The sequence below is a fragment of the Quercus robur genome, chromosome 3, assembly GCF_932294415.1.
Source record: "Quercus robur chromosome 3, dhQueRobu3.1, whole genome shotgun sequence".
In the NCBI taxonomy this organism is placed as follows: domain Eukaryota; kingdom Viridiplantae; phylum Streptophyta; class Magnoliopsida; order Fagales; family Fagaceae; genus Quercus; species Quercus robur.
This window is the reverse complement of record NC_065536.1, coordinates 67,957,074-67,974,705: the sequence shown is the minus strand read 5'-3', so window position 1 is coordinate 67,974,705 and position 17,632 is coordinate 67,957,074. Positions and strand designations below refer to the sequence as shown.

Here is a 17,632-nt window from a genome sequence, read left to right as displayed (position 1 = left end):
GTTTTTTTTATGTGTGTGTGGGGGGGGGGGGGGGGGGGGGGGGAGGATAAGTTAGGTTTTGGGAGTAGTTTTTTCAGAGTTTTCCTTGAGTAGAGATAACAATTTTGCTCTACACTACTCCAACCTGCCCCAATTTGTCCCAGTGGTGGGGCAGGGCAAGGACAAATTTAAGTGTACACACACACACAAATACCCTTTGTTTTATTTATATTTCAAATATACCTTAAGTATGCTTACTAACTTATATTATTAAGTATTAAAATGCTTGGATATTAAGAATTTTTTTTAATTGTCTTGTTAAGTACTTTGGTTTATACTATTGAGTTACTTAGTAAAGAATAGTTTGATTTAGTGTGATCAATATATTTTTATATTATTGTAATAGGTTTGGGTGGGGTCATGCAAGGCAAGGCAACACCTCGTGATGTCCCGTGGGGCCGAACAACTTGCTTTGATATACGAAACTGGACAAGGTGGGGCAATTACCTGTGGATTAGGGGTAGAGTACCCATGATCCAGCTTTGTGCAATGCACTGAAAAATTTGATGATTTGTTTTTGTTAAGTGAAAAAATTAAAATAGTCAATGAGACTTATTAGTGTTAGTCCCAAACCATTCTTAAAATGATGTGATTATTTTCTAACAAAATATAATTGATACAATATAATAGATTTTCTAAATTAAGCTATGTATATTTATTATTTAAAAGTATTTTAAATCTTACAAGATTTTTCTACATTCAATTATTATATAAGATGAGATATTTTATAAATAATGTAATAAATGGTTGGAATTTTTTTTTTTAATACTCCTTCCAAACAATTTATCTTCTATACATCTTGAATAATGTAAAGAGGAGACAAATATAAGTAAATCTATACTTATATTAGAAAAAAAAGAAATACAAGACTTTAATAAGATATAAGAAAAATATAATTTTATCAAGAACATATCAATGTTATGATGATAAGGTGACGTAATTGTCAATTAAGTAGCTCTTCTTTCTGCAAAAACCTCTCCTCCCAAAGCATCATCAAAGTAGAATGAAATTGCTGAAGCGGACAAAATGGACTGAAATGGAGCAAACCTAATTGAATTAGACCAAAATGGACTGAATAGACCGAATTAGACCGAAATGAACCGCATAAAATGGACCGAATTGGACTAAAGAGTCCAAAGTGGACTGAAATACTATACGGATGGTTTCTAAAATAAAAATAAAAACTATAAAAGAGCATAATAATATGTACCAAATGTTACGCTTCAAATTTTAGATATTATATCCCTGAATTTCAAAGTTGGATCTCACCCATGCTCATTGATCTGTATTTTATGTCCATCTAATGGCAGCCACGGCAGTGAACGTTCAGTGATTGCATTGTGATGTCAATGAAACCATCTAATGGCAGCCACGTCAGTGAACATATCTAGGAACTTCTCCTTTTTTTCGCTTAAAACATGTCTAGGAACTTAAGTAGATTAGAATTAGATACATATATTAATTGTAGGGGATTTGGTGAATGGTGAAGGCAATATTTTTCACATACGTTATGAAGTTTCACTCTTCATTACTTGCAGACTTCTTTTTTTGAGAGGAACTTGTACAATCTTTTCAGTTGTTGCACTGTATTGTTAATGAAATACTGGGGCCAAAATGGGCATTTACCTCTTTTGCTAAAACTTTCCAACAAAATGTCCATATTCTGAAACTATCTAGCAAAATACTCATGTTTTAAACTCGATTTTCTAAAAATCGAGTTATGTGAAATCAAACTTATAAAAAAAAAAAAAAAAAAAAAAAAAAAATGGAACTCAAGTTCCATTGAAGGAACTCGAGTTCCATGTAAAATTTCTTACATTACTCGATTTTCTAAAAATAGAGTTTTTCATTTGATAGGCCAAGAATGTATTGACCCCATTGGCAACTTAATCAAATTAATTAGCCAAGTGAAATTAATTAGATTCAATTACATGCAATAAGCGTGGTAGTACAAACAAATCACCAAGTTAAATGCAGCAGAAAATAAATTTGACACAGGTGATTTGTTTACGAATAGGGAAAACCACCGAGGCGAAACTCCACCGGGTGAATTTAAGGTCAACTCTCCCAAGAATCCACTATTATCAAAACAAGCGGTTACAAGTAAAGGAATCTCAGTACCTTATACTAACCTGCAGTTGAACCCTTACCCCAATACCTAATTGGACTTGTAATGTAATGACAATCTCTCATTTTCAATGCATAGCTCCCAATACGTGACTAACCAATCGATGCACGGATCCAAGTACGTGTCTAACACATCAACTTGAGAAGGATGTTGACTGCAAAGTTTTTCAGTTCATCCACATGATGAAGATGAAGAAGCTCCTTAGTTACAAAACCCTACAATGTACAAACACAGCAGCTTCTTCAAGAGAAAGATGAACTAGGGCAAATTGTCTTCGGTCACAATATGCTTGCAATAACAAGTGCAACCACCTTATGACGGCCCTTAAAATAATCTTTATATATGTCTAGGGTTGTGAAAGAAAAAAGCCTAAACACATAGCTTGGATATGCGTGAAAAATTGTTCTGAAAAACTGATTTTCGTAATTCTCGATAGATATAGCTATCGAACTTATCTGTCGAGCTTCACATTTTAAATCTCAATAGATACATCTGTCGAGTTATTTGTTGAGATTTAAAACACATCACTTCTTCACTTGATTCTTGAACAGATTTGCATGGCTTCAATACTTGGACTTGCACTCTTATTCCTTGAAATATTAAATACATTCTAGATCTACCGAATTACAAGTAAAATGTGTTTTGTCAAAAGATTAGCCAATTCTAAATGACATATGTTCTTAACATGTTCCATATATGTTCTAACATCATTGAAACTTGATTTCTAGAAAATCGAGTTTCAAAATAAGGGCATTTTGCTGAATAGTTTCAAAACAGGGACATTTTACTACATCTTTTGGGCGAAAGGGGCAAATGCCCATTTTAACCTGAAATACTAACAAATATATGAACTTAAATAGATTAGACAAATATAATAGTTTTAGGGACGGGTGAATGGTGAGCCCAGGCTAATCAACCTTCAACATAGAAGGGGACATGCATCCAACTTCCCAACTCGATGAACCCAATCCAACATGACACACTTCAAATTTGCTTTTTGTGAATTGATAAGTTGAGTCTTACTTTTTTTTTTTTTTTTTTTTTTTTGCACTCAATTTGGATTGGGTTCGAGTAGTTAAGATTTTCAATTCATAATCTGACACAATTCACGCCATTGATTTTTTTTAAAAAATATATATTTATTTATTTTTCTTAGATTGTATATTAAATGGGTTGAAATGGATTGTGTCGTATTAACCTATGTAATTAATGGGTTGTGTTAAGGTTGAGAGGGTTTGACACGATTATTAAATAAGTTGAATTAGAGTTAAACCATGTATTTGAATACCCATATCTCGAGATGACAAGAACACAACCCTGCTAACACGAATTGTCATTTCTAATATATAAAGATGGGTTCAAGTTACATTTGGTGTAACTCTAAAGAATTACACATTTTTTTAAATCATTGGATTTAAGTAGATCCAACAATAAAAAAAAAGACTCTCATTAATGCTAATATTCTAATCGATCTATTATCCCATATTTAATACATTCCATACTTATTTCTAAACCCAAAAAACTTATAACTCTCTCTCTCTCTCTCTCTCTCTCTCTCTCTCTCTCTCTCTCTCTCTCTCTCTCTCTCTCTCTCTCTCTCTCTCTCTCTCTGCATGTTCCTCTCTCTATCTCCTCCATGGCTCTTCCACCTCCACAGCCAAGTTGCCGGCAGAAACAAAAAAAAAAAAAAAGCCACAGCCGTCAGACTTTGTTGAATAACACAATTATTGCTTATAGTTGTTCTCTATCTCCACGTTTCATCAAGTTGATTTCAGAGCATTTGGTTGAAGATTGTATTTTTTTATTTTTTATTTTTTTTGAGTTTTGAAGTTGTAATAGATGGATTGTTGTCATTAAAATTAGTAATCTGGGGTATACCAACAATGAAAACATTTTGGAGGAAGCCTATTAACAATTTTGTCCAAAACGTGTTAATGTCTCCAAGGATGGCTTTCAATGAAATACACATGTTAAAAAAAATTCGGTTTATTTTAAATATTTTCTAGGAAAGGAAGATAAGAATTCTTTGATAATTAGTATGTTACCTTGATCATGACATTGAATTCGGTTTATAGTATATTATGGAAGATCGTATACTGAATTTTTGTTATCGTGTTAATTGTGGTTTCAGATATTGTTGAGCTAAGCTGCTGGGCTAGGTCCGGAGCAGCTTGAAGTCTTGAATGACCTGAGTGGATCACATAAACCAAACCTTGTTTTGCTGATCTGTATCAGACCAAAAGCTATTGCTGTGTAAATTGTTGCAATGAATTCGCTAGGATTGCACTATTGTCTTGTAAGCAATAGCATTTGTTATGATGGTTATAAAGTTGCAACTGAATTGCAACAACGAAAAGTGCGGTCATTATAAAAATTTCACAAATACAATGATGGAAACATAATTGCTCAAACTAGAATTTTAAACTGATTTCTTCCAAAATATTTAATGTCAATGTCTAGCGGCTGTTTTTTGGTGCTGCCGGCGACCTTTTTTTTGTGTGTGTGTTGCCGGCAACCTATTTGTGGAGGTGGAAAAGAAAGAAAGAGCGTTCTAGAGAGAGAAAAGTGGACATAGAGAACAACTAAAAGCAATAGTTGTGTTATTCAGCAAAGTCTGGCAGCTGTGGCTTTTTTTTTTTTTTTGGGTTGCTACTGGCTACTTGGCCATGGAGGTGTAAGAGTCGTGGAGGAGATAGAGAGAGAAACATGCAAAGAGAGAAAGAGAGACATGTAGGGGAGAGAGAAAGAGTGAGACGTATAAATTTGTTTGGGTTTAGAAATAAATATGTAATATATTAAATAAATGATAATAAATAAGATATGTAATGACTCGAACTATGGCCCAAGCCCACTTAGAATAGTGTGACCCAGCACAACAAGCCGAAAACAATAGATTTGTAAGAGAGTGGGTTTAATGAGCCAACTACAATGTCAAGAAAATTTGGACTTGAGAACAACTGGGTTAATGTTATCAATATAAGTGTAAGAGATGCAAATTCAGTGTAAAATCTTCCTTGGTCAAGTTTGAGAAGGGGTTGTTCATTAAAAGATTAGGGATATCCTTTTTACAATGAGGTTTTATATTCTCTTCCTTTCTCTTTCTTCGTGTTAGATAAGCATCCCCATTTTTGTGGGGATCCTTTCCTTATATAGCCCCCTCCATTGCATCTCAACCCTCCATCTGCACTACTCAAGGAAACCTTTTGGATGCTTGTCCCATCAAGACCCCTCTGGTGGTGGTAGAGAGGGTTGTGAGCTATGAAGCACTATTTAGGTGCCTTTTCCTCATAAATGCGGCTAGTTTAGTTGGTGTAGTGCATTAAATGTAGAGATGGTAGTCACCTTCCTAGATATTTCTTCTTTCCGTTGCTTGCACGACTCTATTGTCTTCCCTAAAGCTCTGCTTTCTAGAATAAGCAATTACTTAAAGTATTCCCAAGGTGCCTTTTCTCCTTGGGATCCTCGGTCAGTGGACTAGTTCGCTTTTTCTCCTCGGACCTCTTACCTACGTGTCAGATTTTGGTTCACGCACATATGGATCTTTAATCATCCTTAGATAGGGCCCGATGCCTAAAGATGTGCTCGGATTATTTGCTTCTACAAGATCAATTATAATATTTGTAACGTCCCAATCACAAAAAAAAAAAAAAAAAAAAAAAAAAAAAAAAAAAGAAGAAGTGTAAGATCAGATTTTTTTTGGGTTCCCACATGCCCCACCTAACCCCACTACCCACCACTCATCTCACACTACCACTACATCACTTGGCCGGTCATCCCTTCTTCTTATTGTCTTTTCTTTCTTTTCTTTTCTCTCATACACTCCTCTACTCTTATATCCTCTCTACCTGGTACTTCCACACCACCACCACCACCATTTCCACCATCATTCTCCGGCAAAATCACTGGAAAATTCTTGAGAACTCATAAACACCTTCACATCCTTTTTTGAGGTAAAAATTTCTAATCTTTTTGGTGGGTTTTACACTTTTGCTTGAGATTACTTTTATCTACGTTCTAATAATGATACCCATGTGATTTATGAGCATTGGAAGTGATATTTATGTGTTTGTATGTATGGGTTTTGTATTGGTGGAATTATTTGATGAGTGGGTATATGGTTTGTGCTAATGATGACTACTTAAGGTTTATGTATGGTGGAAAATTTAGAGGTTTTGATTTATAATATGTGATGGTTGGTAAATCTAATTTTTCCATTTGCCATTGGGTTTATTTGGAGTTAGTTGAAGTTCTAAATTTCTTGTCTTGGAGGATATTTTGATTTTGCTTTCATGGATCTCTTACTGATGTAGTGTAAATTTTATGGAAGCTAGTCATAATGTTGGAGACGATATTAAATGGGATCAACTTTATAAATTGGAGTTTATGCCTTGTGAATCAAATTGTTGAGAAACTTTGGAAGTGAGATATATTATTATTGATGAGGTTAAATACTAGGCTTACCTAATTAAGTGCTTATTTGGCAATTCCTAAGTTGTAGCTAGATACAATTTCAAACTCTATGCTTATTGTGATAGGTTTACTTGATATTGTTTAGGTTCTAGCTAATCTCCTTGGAGCTTGGAGAATTAGGCTTTTGCGGTTGCGAGGTAAGTAGATTTTTAATGGGATTTTTTGAAAAAGAACCATGTTGCATAAATGTTGTTTTTGGATTAGACACACTTTTGGAAACTACCTATTGAAATTATATTTTCTTAAAAACTATTGTGTCGTAACCTTAATATGTATATGATTATATATGAAAATGCATCATGTTTGGTATTTTATTTGGGGAAATGCATAAATTGTTGACACGAAAAATATGAGCATTTTTTATTTAATCTTTGATAAGGAATTCATGGATTTTATGGTATAGTAAAAAATTTAAAGATGCTTATCTTGTCTTGTTATGTGGGAAATTGTTAGAAAATCTCTTGACAAGAATGAAGTTGAAAACCTTATAAACTTTGTGAAAGTTAGATTATTTAAGGTTTTTCTGAAACTACTTGGTTATAAACTATGTATTTGAAAGGAAATGTATACGTGTGAGCTTTATGTGGTTTTAACACCATGTCATGTGTGATTTCCCGGTGATCACCTGATTTGGTTTTCGTAGTCTTTGTAATAACGGAATCAAATCCAAGTCAGTGCCCTTTCACTTTGGATGATGCGTTCTTCCCTACTGCCCATAGGAGGAAGAGGTTCCTTGATTGTGTGTGGGTGAGGTTGTTGCCCATGGGGCCAAGAGACCACATGCAAGAGAGGTCTTATTTGACGTACTCTCTCTTCTGCCCATGGGGGGAAAGAAAAACCTTGAGGGTATGGATCCCCTAACCGGTTTATGTGGTAGTGTGGTATGTTTGTGATAAATTACCGTATGTTAGATTTTATGGCTTTTTTTTTTTAAGAGGGAGATTTTATGGCTTTGGAATTATATTATTAGTGCTCACAGATTATAATATATAGTTTCATGGTATTATTTTGAGAAACTTTGTGTTTCATTATTTAATCATCCTTGTTACATTATTATTGAAAATGATCTTGCAGTATTTCAATTAGCTATTTCTCACACTAAAACATGTTTTGTAAACTGTTCATTATCAAGAAACTTGCATTTCCCCCACTCCCATTAATTATGTTACTTACTGGGCGTTAGCTCATCCCACCCTCTAACAGTTTTTCAGATTTATTAGCTATTCCTTGGGTATGGAGCTCACTTCTTTGGTGATGATTAGAGTGCTATGTTAAATTTGGAGACTCTTGCTGTAAATGGTTGGTGACTCGCTCTTGCTATGTTCAACAAGACCTTAATTAATTCTATTGGAAGTGGGTTGCTTAAGGTTTGTTAGCCTTTGGCGTGGTAGGCCTAGACTCGATGTTAAGGTCCTTATTCTTGATAAGATTGTGACTTTGTGTAATTTAATTAGAGTTTTGTAATATATTCATGTATTATGTGGAGGTACATGATTTTTAGTTATTGTTCGTAAATGTGTTATAAAGTTCTGATTTATTATGTGGAGATTTTAGTATGGTTACATATTCTTATCCTGTGGAAAAGAAAGGAAAATAAAGATCTCCTATAGTTTGATTTGCCAAAAAGGAAAAATCTAAAGGTACCCTTAGGATGTTTTTCTCATGCTTTGGATCGTTTTGGGTTGGGGGTGTGAAAATATTAGCATTAATGAGAGTCTTTTTTTGACCGTTGGATCTACTTAAATCCAATAGTTTAAAAAAGATATAATTTTTTAGAGTTACACCATGTGTAACTTAAACCCAACTCTATGTAATATTATATCACCCAATAACTTGTTATTGAATTCATATTTTGAAAATCCAACCGTTGAATTATATGCTCTTAAAATGTATGCCAATTTTCATGCCAATCGATCCATAAACTCATATTTTATGTATTATTTTAAACTACAAAAATTTCAATTTAAACAATTAATTGATGACATGGCTATTGATCTTTGATCATCTTTAAATTTTGTAAACATAGAGAATATATGAAGATAACGTAATCCAGCGGTGGATTTATTAAAATTCACATCTAATTAAAATATATTAGGTGATGTAATGTTACTTAAAGTTACACTAAGTATAACTTGAACTCAACCCATATATATATATATATATATATATATATACATAAGCCTATTTTTCATGTTAGTAGAATACTTGGTTGCTCTTGTAAATATAGGCACAACACCAGATTACATAAATATTCGCTTTTGCCTTTTCTCCTTCTCTCTCTTATTTTGGCTAAGATTACATAAAACAGAAATCTTCTAGATTTTTTTTTTTTTTAGAATACTAAGTATTTTAACATATACATGGAAAGAGGTGGGAGAAGGTCAAATCTTCCAGATATATACACCTGAGAAGTACAAAATATTTATACTTGATTTCAATAGAGAGAACAGTTCCGAAGTTCAAATTCCTTATTGGTTGAGTCCCAACAAGCAGAAAGCAATAATATTACATTTTTCATGTCATCAAAATAGGGATGAAACCACAGGTAGTACACAAGGATTAGAAACCTTAACTTTATATATATATATATATATATATATGTTCCATATTCAAAATGAAACCAAAGTTATATACCCAGCTAGAAGTGTCTTTCTTCCTTCACTTCATGTGGCAAAGCATCCAAGGTGACATGAATAAATTGGTTCAAGAGTGAGCTCGAGCTCATTCCTTCTCACTTCTGGCGTTTCTTCATGGTGGGTGCCCCTACATAAGACATTCCAAAACAGCATTATCTTAATGACACCTGCCTCAAACAAGTTCGTATCTTCTTCTTTTTAATTGCAAACAGTAAATTAGCCTTTGGGTTTAAGGATGAATCAATTATAATAATATTTAAACAATTAAATTCACTCTTTTTTAACAAATTAAACTTTTGGGATTAATAATAATTTGTTATGATATTAATGCAGGTGACCCTAAGTTTGAACTTATTAAAAGGGAGTTTGGACCCACATATGAAGAGGTATCAAAATAATGGTTAAATGATCAATTCACCATTTTCTAACACAACACAACACAAAACAAATATTATAGTATTAAGTTTATGTAACATATAATATCAATATACTATATATCAATGGAAATTATCTTTCTTTTTTTTTTCCTCCTAATCATTCATTTGGTCTCATATCCTAATATACTCAGATGTTTCATATATAAAATGTTGAAAATTATAATCTTATTCATTTCTTTGGAGAGAGAGAGAGAGAGAGTGAGAGAGTGAGAGAGAGAAAGGTTAAGTTTATGGACTAGATGTATCAATGTGAAATTTAGAATGAAAGACAATCATAGGAAATAGTGAAGGCATATAATCCAATTTATTGGCATGACCAACTCTCAAACTTGTAAGTGAATAGTTCTAGAAAGTATCATGTAAGAGTGCATGAAGGTCTTATAGATGTAATAATTAGTATTAGGTGAGAGAGGGTTACCCAATGTTTAAACAGGGAAGTGGCTGTGGTAGCATAAATGATGATGATCCATTTGGACCATGGTTTTGCTGCTCCCAGTGTGCCTGTGCCTGTGCCTGCGCCTGGGCCTGCTGCGCCACAGTTTTCTCCTTCTCTTTGATCTATTTCAAAATGAGAGAAAGATTACATTATTCTCGTATTCAATAGATTAACAAAACTCCCTAATGAGCTTAATTGGTGTATTAGCTAAATTGCAATTTGTTGTACATCCAAACATAAAAAGCAGGTCACCTTATTTGCTAGAATGGTATTCTGTTCCTGTATTGCCTTTTCCTGCATATAATATATTAGCACAATGTGAGATTAATGTAGATAAATTGAGATACTAAGTTTCATTTTTTATTATTATTTTTTTTTTTAAGGTGAGTTTGACAAATACCACTCTTGGGCTATGATGTGGGTGCCAATTTAGTCCTTGGACTTTGAATTTTAACAATTAATAAACCCTTTAAACATTAGGTTTATGGCAAATCAAATATTCTGTTAATATTTTTCTGTTAAAACCTAATGTACTTAATAATGTAATGCACTTATGATAAGAATGACATTTTAAAAAATCATTGATGTTGTGGTAGAACTATGCATGTGAATAAATCGGCAACTCTTACTCTAATTTAATCTAAGTGTATATATGTTTAAAATTTTCTCATAAAGACTTGAGCCCCAACCTTGGTCTCCCATCCCACATGAACTTATACATATGTAATGATCATCATGCCAATGGTGCGTAGTGATATTAGCTAATTTTTGAAGGGAAAATACTAACTGAATGTCTAATTAATCACAAATCTAAAATCTAGGGGATTAATTGCTCAAATAAAAAATGCAAACGTACAATTAACACTCATGTCAAAGTTCAAAAGTATTATCTTTAAAATGCTCTTTAAAAAAAGATATACTATAGTTGGTTATTCAATATCTGTAAGAATACTTTTCTTCAAAAGGAATTTAGAACTCTTCAAATTTTAAAAAAATTTAAATAAAAAATTAAAAAAAAAAAAGAGAAAAGAAAAGGAATTTAGAAATGAATTAGTTTCTGGTAATATAAAACCAAGAAGTGGCAAAAGGCCTTGCCTTCCTCTGAAGATCTGAGATTGACTCATACATGAGTTGGTTCTACAAAAGAGAAAATATTTCAGTGCAAAGTAGATATAGCCAACCATAAGTGGAATATAGTCTATGGACCTCAATAAAAATAATCTAGCATACTTTTCTTGATCGAATCTGTTTAAGAGCAGTATCAAGCTGTTGTTCCAAATTTTGTAGCTGCTTGAAACTTAATGTGTCCAGATCTTCTCCCAAATAGTGCCTAAAGAGGTTTACACAATAAACAAAATAAATGTATATCAAAGAAATTAAGAACATAGTCAATGGCATGGAACTGGGCTAGTACCTGTGGTTTCTTTGCAGAAGCTCAACCTTAGCCTTGAGTCTAGAATACTCCATGGTCCAGTTACCCTGGATGGTTTAATACACAGTGCACAAAAACAATTATTATGATCAAACATGACAATGGATGATACGATAAATTACCAATTGTTTTCAAGATTTAAACTATTAAAAATGGTGAATTTAATCATTTAAATACTATTCTAACATTCTTTCTCACTTGTGAGTCATGATAAACAAACAATTACTAGTGGTAATTTATTTTGATATTAGACTAGGTGAGCTGGAGCTCCAACCTTATCTCCATTTTAATTCCTATTTTAAAAATATAAAAACCTCACATATTGAGTCACATTTATTAAGGAAGGGTTTAAATTCCAACATAAGGACTAGTTAGAATAATGATTAAATGATTAAATTTACAACTTCATAATAATTGTTTTGGAATGATTAATAATTTCTTAGGATAAGAATATACGCAATCAAAACTTATACTCACAATATATCCACTTCAAAAATGTTCAAAAATATTATGCTCTTAGCATAATAGTTCACTTACATATTTATGAATAAAATAATTATTTGGAGATCGATGGAATGACAAACCTGTAATTCAGAATCAGTAGCTACAAGCTGTCGCTCGGCGTAAGAATATCTCTCATAGCGTTCAAGTATCTTCTCCATGCTATGGCGTAAACAATAAAAGTTAATAATATCTACCACCATCACTCTACAAAAATTGTTGCTAACTAATGAATGATATGTGAAGCTTTGAAATCATTCTAAATGAAATATTAACTCAAAAGCAACCAGCCAACCACTATATTCTTCAATTCTTAACATTATAGTGACAAAGTGATCATATTGTGATGTTGAGCTACAATTTTGAATCTTAGAGAAAACATAAGTTGCACTTGTGCTTGAATATCTATCAACCATACTTGTGCATGTGTAAAATATTGCCTTTAAAAATTTCTGAGAGTCAAAAACCTAGAAGATCGAGATTGCCGAATCATTATTCCTACGCATCTGCCAGCCTAAGTATATATCTGAAAATCAACTCTCTCATCATTGAGGAGATACCAGTTCGTTGGTAGAGTTGTAGAGGGCCAATTCCCTTGTAGCTCATTGAACTTTTGTTTTGAATTTGTTTCATGTTAAGCAAAAATTCTTAAGTACAGTACTGCTATGGTTTTCACATTTGTCATGCATTTGTTCACTTCTTTCTTACGTAGATATGATAATATAGAAATCTATCCCATAAAGCAAATTGCTCAAAGAAACCCCAGAAGTAGAATTTCCTTCATACATTGCAACTTCACTAATGCCAGCTTTAACATCCACGTGGCAACCATTTAGAGTGTTTTGATTAGCTTTTTCTTGTCGGCTTATTTGCTTATATACAAGTTTTTAACAAAAAGAAAATCCAATTCACACATATGAACTGATATTTTGAAAGTTGTAAAGCAGCAGAGACATGGACACATCAAGAGAAACTCAAGCAAGAGGGTTGGATAAAAAACTCAAAGAAGCGCATTACCTTGCATAAGTTTATATCATGTATATTTACAAGTTGAGTTCAACATAATTAGTTTATAGAAACAAACATAGAACTAAATTAATAAACCTATAAACTAGGCATTTATACAATAAAATTTTCTTTCTATTTTTCTTAGTGAAATTCTACTTATATAAAAAATGTAAAAGTTAATATAGACATATAAAGAATTCATAAAAGAGAAAAAAAAAAAAAGAATCAAATTAAAGGACTTTGCTTTTTCTCCCCAAACCCCTAGCACCACACCATGAGTATCATAATCTTGCATGCTTGCTATTTCATTTAAAATATCAAGGATATTTTTATGTAAAATATCCTGATCAGGGCTAATAAATCATCAGAATATATTAATCTTCACAATGTTAAGGAAGTCCATAGTGTTTGATAGCATTAGAATGTGTATCTTTGTTAGTCACAATAAGAAAATTTCATGGTATCAACTTGCTTTAATGTTTACTATTGATTACCTTTCCAAAAAAAAAATGTTTACTATTGATTAAGGCATTGATTTCTTCTCAACGATGGCTCCAAGTCTAGAAGCCCAAAAAATCCCAGTCCAATTCATTTAATTTTACAATATCAAGTAACTCAATATGTTAACTTCACCCTGGACTTCTTGAAATTTTAACATCCATGATTAAAAGAATGCTTAATAAAATTTTACCATGTTATCAGCCTTTAAAAAATATTAAGATATTTCTCAAAAATAAATAAATAAAATAAACATTAAGTTGCAATATTTTTTGTATTTAATTAAAATGTAGATGATGTGTTAAAATCCAAACTATTCAATTAACCACGAAGGTTATGATTTCAAGAATTCCATGATTAGTGGTGGAGCAAAGATTATTTTCAAGGGCAGTCAAATTAAATATATCAATAATTTCAAAAATTACAAAGTAAAAAACACACACATGTATTATATTTATTATTTTCTCATTTATAAAAAAATTTCATCAAGTCAGTTGTATATGATTCCAACCAAATTCGATTTCTTTTTATTAAATCATGTGTATTATCATTTAAATTATATTAATCACAATTAATAATTTTTAAACTTTTAATTAAGGTTTTTTTTTAAATAAATTAAAGATTACACATCAAAGCAAATTAATATATTAAGATATGAAATGTATACAAATCATTAATTTTAGAATAATTAAATCATAAATATCACTTTGATTATCCTAACATATACAATTTAATATATGAGAAAAATAAAAATAATAACAAATGGAAACTTTTCTCTTGTATAATGATGATAAATAAATAGAACATGTCCAAATCTTTTAACCATAAAAATCATAGTATCTTTTCTTTAATACACACATGTATATGTAATGCATTAATCCTAGATACAACATGAAAAGGAGTTTATTTTTTAAGAAAAATATTTATAGTAAAATTTTTTTTATATATCTTCATGGAAACACACTTCAAATGCTTTTAAAGTTAATGGATTATACATGGGAAAAAATAATGAATGTTAGACATATTAATACTTTAAATGAGAAAGGAGAGTTTGTACAATTTTTAAGAAACATAAAGGGGGTCATTAAGCAAAATTCCTACCTAACTTAAAGGGGGGCCATGGTCCTCTAGGCCCCCTCCTTAATTACCCCATTATCTAGGGTAGAGTTAGCTTAAAAACTCTAAAATATTATGATAGTTTTAATTAAACCATTCGAAATCTGAGAGATTAGGTTAAATTTTCTTATAATTTGAATTTTCATTAATAAACAAAAGTGGGGAGGATTTTTTGTAAAAAAAAAATTATGGGACCATGGTCTTTTAGGCCCCCTCCTTAATTACTCCATTCTCCAGAGTAAAGTTAGCCAAAAAAACTCTAAAAGATTATAATAGTTTTAGTTCAACAATGAGAGAGAGAGAGAGAGAGAGAGAGATCAGTAAATCAAGTGATAAGCACAAGTAACAGTAAAAAAAAAAGTGATAAGCATAAGTAGTAGTCATAAATCCTTCACACATCCGTATATTCCCCTCATAGTTTCTTAATTAGAAGGCCGAGTTTGCAAATCTGGCTATGATTAAGGCAAGCAGATTTTATCAATTTTTCCTAATTAAACTCTAAAATTATTTTCATATTTTTTTTGATAATTAGAAGAAATTGATTAGATAAATTAGGTGGAAAAAAAAAAGAAAGATATATTAGTAAAAGAATACCAACAACCAAGCTTTTATGGTAGGATGCCAATTAATAATGGTATTTTGTGTGCCTTACCCTATTAGGACCTATCATAATAACAATAAGTTCCCCCCCCCCCCCCCTTCCAAAAAAAAAAAAAAAACAAAAACATCCAAATGTGCAGGGCTAAGAGTTTTGCCCTATTACGATCTATCATACAAATAACAAGATAAAACAAAATCCATTATTTAAAAAAAAAAAAAAAAAAAAATCCAATCATGAAGGGCTAAGAGTCACAAAACTTTGATATTACACTTGATCTGCAAAATGCATGCAAGTATACACATATGTTTTTTCTTTTTTTGATAAATCTCACAAATGGTTTGAAATACAAAATCAAATCAAATCAAATCCCAGATCAGATGTTGTTGAACCAAGGTTTTTCATAAATTTCTTGAAAATTCTTTTAATTTTTTTTTGGCACATACTATTATTTATTTTCTCAACCCAGATCCCAATTCAATTACAGAAAAAAGAAAAAGAAAAAGAAGTATGTATGTACTTATGTACTTTTTAGAGTAATATTCATAATATTTCGTTTTGTTTGAATTGTGATAAACCGGGAAAGAGTAGTTCATCTCATATCCCGAAGTTCAAGGCTCCTTTTAGTATGATATGACATGCCTTCCAAGGCCTTTGTTTTCAGGATCCGTTTAGTGCTCCTGAAGTACTTGTTATTACTACTATTATATTAAATCACTATTATATATTTACTAACTCCAAACTGGATTATCTGAAACCATCACTGCAGTATTAGCGGTATAGCATATTTTACTTACCAAAACCATGCTAATCTGACATAAGTTATAACCCCTATCCCAAAAATAAAGTGAGAATCTGAAGGTAAGGCAGAAGAGCACAAAAGAAAAATCCACAAAATAGAAGTTAAAGCTTCATAGACGCGCAGAGCTAGCTAGTAAGAAAGCACAAAGAAAGTGTAAAAGAGAAATGAAATCCCATGGCAAAGAAAGAAAGAAAGAAAATCAGGAAAACCCCAGATGAAAAAAAAAACACCTTGTAGGGCACTCTTTCTTGTTTTTCTTTAGATTCATAAAAATTGAGCATATAGCCAATAATATAACTGAGAAGAAAAAGAAGAAGTAATAGTAGTGAAAAACAAGCACATAACCTATATATATATATGAGTAAGAAGAAGAAGAAGGAGAAGAGTATAGTACCAAGAATCTGTGGCGTACTCAAAGAGCTTCCCTTTGTGAGAGAAGACAATCAAAGCAACCTCAGCATCACAAAGCACAGAGATCTCATGAGCTTTCTTCAAAAGCCCACCTCTCCTTTTGGAAAACGTAACCTGGCGGTTGATTTTGTTCTCTATCCTCTTCAACTGAACCCTACCCCTTCCCATTTTTCTCTTTCAAAAATCAAAAGAAAAACACGCACACCCCAAAAGAAGAAAAACAAAACCACCTGAAACTGAAAGAGAGAGAGAGAGAGAGAGAGAGAGAGAGAATTATTAATGGGTATTTCTTCTTCTTGCCAAATGTGAAGGTATTTGAGAAAACATGGTTGCATATATATAGAAATAGTAATGGTTACGGAAATTTGACAGAAAAAGTGGTTTTAGAGAAATAGTGAGTGGTTTATGAAAAAAACCAGGGTGGTTTTTGCATTATTTGTTGTCGACTTCTGATTGGTTGGAGTGTAATGTCTAGTCGTTGGTGTGTGTCTAGAAACCACATCATTCTTTTGTATTGAGGGAATACTCTCTAGACTCTAGGCTCTGCTCACTAATAATTTTCTCCTTTAATAAAAAAAAAAAAAAAAAAAAAACCTCTATAGACTCGGTACTCACCACTTACTACACTGTTCAGTAGTGTGAAAATAAAGAAGGATTTTTTGTACGGACTTTACAGCATCATAATAGTGATGCCTATTTATGCTTATATTTTGTTGACGGCGCCCCTTGTGGTCTTTGGCAACATTCATTAAGATGGCCAAGTGGGTCTCTCTCTCTCTCTCTCAACTCTCAAGGACTAGGGCACTAGGTTTTCTTTTTATATTTATTTACTCCTGTCAATTTTTTGTTCCTTCTATATCTGGCCATATAGCAAATTATGTTACTCCAAAAGTTATAACTTAAAATGAATATTTGGTTTGTGTGTTTGAGAATGCAATATTGAAAATTTTATGAATAATTTTTAAGGTTAAATATATGTTTTGCCTTTTGTCTTCACTGTTAAAAAAAAAAAAAAAAAAAAGAAAGAAAGAAAGAAGAGAAAGTGTATGGGGATGATATAACTCAAAGACATATTTTTAGAAAAATTAAAATTAACAACTTGTTTGGTAAAGAAATAAAG

At 31.9% G+C, this 17,632-nt stretch overlaps 1 pseudogene; it reads right to left on the bottom strand.

The window, feature by feature from the left end:
- Positions 1-9,046: 9,046 nt before the first annotated feature.
- Positions 9,047-16,798, bottom strand: LOC126716460 (truncated transcription factor CAULIFLOWER A-like; annotated as a pseudogene).
- Between the last annotated feature and the right edge of the window lie 834 nt (positions 16,799-17,632).